Source organism: Mastigoproctus giganteus, chromosome 12, assembly GCF_048544385.1.
Source record: "Mastigoproctus giganteus isolate SK-2022 chromosome 12, ASM4854438v1, whole genome shotgun sequence".
Lineage (NCBI taxonomy): Eukaryota > Metazoa > Arthropoda > Arachnida > Uropygi > Thelyphonidae > Mastigoproctus > Mastigoproctus giganteus.
The window spans coordinates 44,148,119-44,156,130 of NC_143586.1; positions in this window are offsets into that span (position 1 = coordinate 44,148,119).

An 8,012-nucleotide genomic window follows, 5' to 3' on the forward strand; every position below is an offset into this window, starting at 1 on the left:
GCTGACTCGCCAACACCCAGTAGTGGCAAAAGTAGCTTTTGCGGATGACCTAGTCTTACTCTTACAGGGAAACTCAAGGAAAGCACTGGAAACTGCAGCTAATGAAGCCCTAGAAGATCTCAGTGAATGGAGCACCATTCATAAGCTAACAATATCGCCAGAAAAGACAAAGCTAATACTCCTGAAAGGAACATTAAATGCAGAAAGGCCACCCATAGTCAAACTCAACAACCAAAACCTAAAACTAGTTACCACCCTCAAGTATCTAGGAATAATGATAGATAACAAGCAGCAATACATTATTCATGCAAGGTACATACTAAATAAAGTAAAAACCATAACTGGAAAGCTGAAAAGAATACTGAGATCCACATGGGACATTAGCCCAAGAACCCTAATGTTATACTACAACTGTATAATACTCCCCATAATTACCTACGCGGCAGGAGCATGGGGAAGCAGTAACAAGCGACAAGCCATCATAAAAATACTAAATCAAGCCCAAAGATTTTACTTGCTTGCTTCAACAAGGGCCTGTCGAACAGTATCTACAGAAGCTCTACAGGTGTTGAGCAGCAAGCTGCCGATAAAATATGAAGTTATAAATAAATATCTACAGTACTGTCGAAACAGAAACATCCCCTCCAGCTTCCAACAATATGAAATAAATAACAACCTCACAGACAACCAGGACAACAAAAGGCTCAAGGATCAATACATGATGGAATGGCAGGCTGACTGGGAAAATGCCACCAAGGGGACCATAACACGCAAGTTTATTCCACAAGTGTCAGAATCTAATAAAGAATCGAAACCATGGTTCATCCCAAGCATGTTCTTGACATTTTTACTTACAGGACACGGCAGCCTCAACACAAGGTTGCATACCCTGAACCTAGCAGACTCACCTCTATGCAACTGTGGAGACCCAGAAACGGTAAAACATGTCATACTGAATTGTGCCCAATACGCCGACCTCCGACTCCAACTACAACTGGAAACAAATGTACATGATGAGAGGGACTTTCCTCAACTCATAGCAAATGTGAAAAATTACAAAGCAATAACACAATATGCAGATAAAACTTTCAAAAGGCGCAGAGCCATTCAAAGAAATAACTAAGAAACCAGCACAGAAGAATGTGATCAGGCTGAGGAAGTCAACTAGTGGTGAGCAAAACTCCGAACCTCAACAAGACTGGAGTCTGCTCAATGTGCAATGAATGCTATGGCTAAAATAGTAAATGTACTGTGCAATGTATGCTATGGCCAACATAGTAAACCCACATAATGTAACCTAAGCTATGAACCTATATGTATTACCATATGTAAACCTAAATCAAATGAGTTTCATATCTAAATCAAACATTCAGTTTGCATCCCTGTTGCACTGCCTTGCTGTGCGGTTCTGGTAAGACATAATTTTGCCAGACCTGCTACAACGATAAGGAAACCACAGGTGAACACTGAATAGATAAATGAAGTGCAGGTACAGACTCCCACTGTATATGTAAATCATGTAGCCCTATTATCATGATCCAATGGAAAGAAGGAGAGAGGAAAGAAACCCCATTGATTAACTTAGGGTAAGATCCTTGAAATAAGCAGGATGCTAGGGAAACAATGTATGGATAGGCAACTGAACATTGATAAGAAGGATAAATAGCATATGAACCTACATGTATTATCTCATGTAACCTAAGCTGGGAACCTATATGTACTACCATATGTAAACCTAAGTCAAATGAGTATCATATCTAAATCAAACATTCAGTTTGCATCCCTGTTGCACTGCCTTACTGTACTGTTCGGGTATGACATAAATTTGCCATACTTGCTACAACAATAAGGAAATCACAGGTGAACACTGAATAGATAAATGAAGTGCAGGTACAGACTCCCACTGTATATGTAAATGATGTAGCCTTATTATCATGATTCACTGGAAAGAAGGTGAGAGGATAGAAATCCCAATGTTTAAGTTATTGTAAGATCCATGAAATAAGCAGGCTGCTGGGGAGGCAGCTGAATTTTGATAAGAAGGAGAAGTGGTATATGAACATATATGTATTATCTTTCTGTATCAAATTCAAATGTGCATTATACCTAAACCTAGCAATCAGTTATTGCATAACCACTTGTATGACTAATGAAATAAGCAAGTCACTTAGTGATAAATGAATGAAAAGGTAACTATAAACTGACAAAAGAACAAATAGTATATGGACCTATATGTAGTATCTTATGTAAACCTAAGTTAAATGTGTACCTTATCAATATCAAACTTTCAGTTTGCATACTTGCTGCAGCACTACCCTGCTGTACTGTCATGGTATAATATATAATTGTATAATCCTGGCATAACATATAAAAGGTAAATACTGAACAGATTCTGAAGTGCAGGTACAGACTCCCACTGTATATGTAAATCATGTAGCCCTATTATCATGGTCCAATGGAAAGAAGGAGAGAGGAAAGAAACCCCATTGATTAACTTAGGGTAAGATCCTTGAAATAAGCAGGATGCTAGGGAAACAAAGTATGGATAGGCAACTGAACACTGATAAGAAGGATAAATAGTATATGAACCTATATGTATATCTTATGTAACCTAAGCTATGAACCTATATGTATTATTTTATGTAAACCTCAATTATATGAGTATCATATCTAAATCAAACATTCAGTATGCATCCCTGCTGCACTGCCTTGCTGTACTGTCCTGGTATGACATAAATTTGCCATACCTGCTACAACAATAAGGAAATCACAGGTGAATACTGAATAGATAAATGAAGTGCAGGTACAGACTCCCACTGTATATGTAAATGATGTAGCCCCACTATCATGATCCACTGGAAAGAAGGTGAGAGGAAAGAAATCCCATTGTTTAAATTATTGTTAGATTCATGAATTAGGCAGGCTGCTGGGGAGGCAACTGAATTTTGATGGGAAGGATGAGTGGTATATGAACTTATAAGTATTGTCCTTTCTGTATCAAATTCAAATGTGCATTATACCTAAGCCCAGCAGCCAGTTTACTACAAAATCACTTGTATGATAATGAAATAAGCCAGTCACTTAGGGAACAATGTATGTAAAGGGTAATTGCATACAGACAAAAAGAACAATTGGCATATGAACCTATATGTAGTATCTTATGTAAACCTAAGTAAAATGTGTACTTTATCTAAGTCAAACAGGCAGCACGCATCCCTGCCGCACTGCCTTGCTGTACCGTCCTGGTACAACACGCAATTGTATAACACATAACAGGTGAATATTGAATAGATTAATGAAGTGCAGGTACAGTCTCCCACTGTATATGTAAAGGATGTGGCCCTATTATCAGGATCTAATGGAAAGAAGCAGAGAGGAAAGAAACCCCATTGTTAATCTACTGCAAGATTCTTGAAATAAGCAGGATGCTAGGGAAACAATGTATGGTTGGGCAACTGAATTCTGATGAGAGGGATAAATAGCATATGGACCTGTAGGTATTATCTCTTCTGAATCAAAATTCAATTGTGTACTGTACCTAAACCAACAACCAGTTTATTGCATAATTACTTGTAAGTTGTTGAATTAAGCAAGTCACCTAGAGAACAATGTCTGATAAGGGTAACTGTAAACTGATGAAATGCACAAATAGTATCTGAACCTATATGCATTATCTAATGTAACCTAAGTTAATTGTGTATCTTATATATGCTGTGGCCCTAATATCATGCTCTAACACCAAGTCCTAATAGATAGAAGGCGGAAAGGAAAGAAATCCCATTGTTATACTTATTGTGAGACTAGTAAAATAAGTGGCTTGCTAGGAAACAACTTAACACAAGGGTAACTGCATACTGATAAAATGGATAAACGGAAATTGAACTAAAATGTATTACCCAACCTAAACCTAAGCTAAATGTGAAACTTACCTGAATCAAACATCCAGCATCCCTGTTCATGGCCAGGACTGAGCCCTGCAGTGAACAGATGCCAGGAACATATGAGGAAAGTCCTGAATAAACAGGAAGAACTAAGAGCTGGGCTCCCCACTAGGACAGGATTGGGCCCTGCGAGTGTGAGAGCCTAAGCTGTTGAAAACACACGAAGCGCCCGATCTAGGTCAGGATTGGGCCCTGCGAGAGTTAGGGCGCTGGGTCAAATAGAATAAATAGAATAACTTATTAAGTTACTAAGCCTATATATTGCATGTCCACTCTGGGCAGGTTGGGCCCCGCTGGAGAGGACATGCAAACAACATAATACATGCCCTGCTCTAGGACAGGACTGAGCCCTGCGAGACGAGGGACGTGTGTCTCCTATCTTCTTTAACCTAGTACTAAAATAAGAGTAAGTAGAATCTGGCTGCCTCCTCGTGGCTAGGGATGGGAGCGGGGGGTTGGGGCACACTTTGCCCTCAACCCCCTGCTGCTAAATGCCAGACGCCAGCCACAACAACATAAAACAACACAAAACTCACACTAAACTACCAATTGAGCGCTCACAAATTTAACGTTACACTTAGAATCTTAATCTAAACCTTAAACTTAAACTTCAAACTCTGGCCTTCAACTGACTTTCATTCAACTCACCCTAAACCTACACTTGAACTTAAACTAATTTACACTTAAACTTAAACCCAAACTTAAAAACCAATACCAAAACTTTAACTTACCTATATCTTAAACCTAAACTTAAACTGACTTTAACTTACTAAATTTATAATAAATTATCGTTAACTTAAACTGGAACTTAAACTTTACCTTAAACTTAAATTCAAACAAAAGTTTTTAAATTTACCCTTAACTTAAACTAAACTTAAGCTATCTTAACCCTAACATAGACTTAAACATTAGAGGAAATTTAACGTACTGCTGGCAACTAAAATCGCTTAATAAACGGCGGACATAGGGGACACCCTGGATACCGCCAGTAACATACAAAATTACTTTGAAGTACCTAATCACCTGGCATCTTCCTCAGGTAGTGTTATTATTATTAACTATATGGTGTAAGGAAGCCTGAGGCTTATTGCTGTACCAGCCAAAAAAAAAAAAAAAAAAAAATTCTGAATTACCCTGAGAGAGAGAGAGAGAGAGAGAGAGAGAGAGAGAGAAAGAAAGAAGGGAATCACCAAGAAATAGAAGAATGATGATATCCAGCTCAAGACCCTGGGTGTGCCAAGCCCATACTCACCAGATATGAGCCCGTGGGGTTATTTTATTATATATCATTTTTATTATGCCTGACCGTATCAATGCCACAACACTTTCGTAGCAAGACTATAATACTAATGTGGCTGCTATCAATGATAAAAAATCCTTTCCAGAGTAGGATCATTGTTGAGTGCCTCCCCACCTCGCAATATCTAGGTTGTTGCCTCTGGCAAAGATTAGACAGCATGGGCCTGCAATTCTATGTTCAAGAATGTGCCCAAAACAAACCAGTGAACTGTCTTTGTCACAAACAAGTTGCTCGATTACTTGCCTAATCTCTTTATCGTAATTGTTGGAAGTGTTCCGCTTCGCCTCTGTTACTGCAAACACTAAACATCAATCCTGTCACACACCTTCATATTGTCTTACTGCAATACCATCCCCTAAAACCAGGGATAAACCAAAGACAACAACAGTCATTTGTAGCCACTGCAATAAGTGAGTCTGTGAAGCCATTTCATGCAAATGGTTTTCCTGCCCTTCTTTACAAATAATATTCAGACATAAAATCCCTACAGAAATTAAATGCCCCTGCACTAGAGGAATTTCAAGTGTCTTTCTTGCAGGAAAAGCCAGGTGAAGGAACATAGGTCCTGTGAGCACTTAACTAACAGCACAGGTATACAACATGAAGTGATTGTAGTCCCAAGCGAAGCTGATGATACAGCCACAACCTCCATCTCCTCAGTTGCTGATACAATTCACCTAAAGAATTTTCCCCGAGTCAATAGTGCCAGATCCATGGAATAGCCCAGTTCACACTGCAATATCAGTACTACTGCAACCTATCTGTTTGAGGATAACATCAAAGATTAGCTTCTCCAAAATTGAGGAAATAAAAAACACTTCTCTCATTGCTACTATAGCAATCCAAACAGAAAACTGTTTAATATCTTGCACACAGTTATCAATCAATGTATGCAGATTCTGAAAAAAGGAATTCTCCATATTATTTTATCTTTAACAATGTGCCCACACAGATTAACTCTATGTTTGCTGAATCAGTGTCTCCCAGCCCCCTCCACATGCCTCTTTAGGAACCTTAAATCACTTGACCACATAATAACGTCAATCTTTGAAGACATCGAACATCGCATGCTGTGTAACATTAATAACTATGAATCATTGTGCTGAAAACCTTCCTCGTGACTCAAGTTTATGTAGATGTAATGATAGCAATCCAAGTATTAAATGTGCCACGACACAGACCTGTGCTACCAATCGGGTGCACAATAACCTATCCTTCAGCACATAGGTTCTTAAACTTTTTTTTATCCACAACCCCTTTTCATATGACGAAATTATTAGCGACCCCAGAATCTTTTTTGCAACCCCTCCAGTGGTCGCAACCACAGTTTAAGATCAGCTGATATAATAATTTAAATAGTTCTATAATAAATATAATTTACTCAAGTTTTTAATGTTTGTTGTGACTGCAACTGAAACCCAACCCCAAATGCAGTGCTCAGCTTTACACTTAGCCATGAGCATCAATCCACCAGCCATCATGGGTAGCAATGCGGTTCCACACTGCTAACCATGAAGCTACAACCTCCGCACATCATAGGTAGAGGTCATAGCTTCATCTCCCATCTGTGGCCGAGAGTTACTGTAATAAGCCTCACTACCGTGAAGTGGGAAATTTAGAAACCCCAAATGCACCAATGAGAAGGGTGATCATTTAAAATGGCTACTACATCAGCCACCTCTAAGCTGCAAGCGATGCACCCACCAACTCTCCGTTTTTGACTTAGCCTATTCGCATACAGACCTGCCCAAAATACAACTCTAAATGATATTGAATCATACATAAATCAACAAGCTTCATCTTAATGTTTCTGTCACACTACTTAAGAAAGCAACCCTTCATACATTGTTCAAAGCAGAGTGTGATGCACAGCACTTCAACTCTCTATCAATGCCCTCTTGATCATTAATCAGGCTATATTAAGAACCTAATTCCAATTTCATCCCATATCCAGCTATAGTGACTCAACTGTCCCACCAAGACAACCTCCAAAAGCATGGCTCCACAACAGGCATTTCTTTTCTCAGATGCCCCAAATGCCTAAACTAAGGCAACTCAATGTTAAGTCACATACATACCCTGTAGCCAAAACTTCTGATCAACTATTGCAGTAAAATCAACTCATAACCGATACCAACTATTGCAACCAATCTAGCTAGAAAGCCTATAGGCAAACACAATCATGTCTACAAATCAGCACTCCTGAAGATTTCCTTGTCACCATACGCTCAAGATTTTCTATCAAAATGTTCGCAGTATGTGGAGCAAGCTTAAGACACTGAGCAGATACTCCTGTCCCAAATGTATGTCATGTGCTTTTCTGAAACCTGGCTGGAGCCTCAACAAGGATCAGTTGCCTCTACCACAGCAGCCAGTTACACTCATTCTTCACTTCTCAGTCTCACACCTGTGGTGGAGGTGTTGCTGTAATCCTTAATGCCAGCAGACTTTAGTTCCTACAATGCAGTCTCCAGCAATTCCAATCTGTTTAAAGCAGTGAATGTAACAGTCAAGTTAAACTCATGCTTATTAGATCTTGGTGCAATCTATATACCTCCCACACATCTGCTATCCACCTGCTCTGCAGAGATTTTAAACTTACCACCAAGCCTCCAAAATCTCCATGAGTCACTTATGACTAATATTGCACTTAGTGGCCTTAAGGTCATAAAGGAAGGCCCAACGAGATCCTCATTGCCTTGACCCCATGCTATCATCTGGTTCCTGTAGCATCGACACCAAACTTGAAACTCACTTTAAATCTGATCATG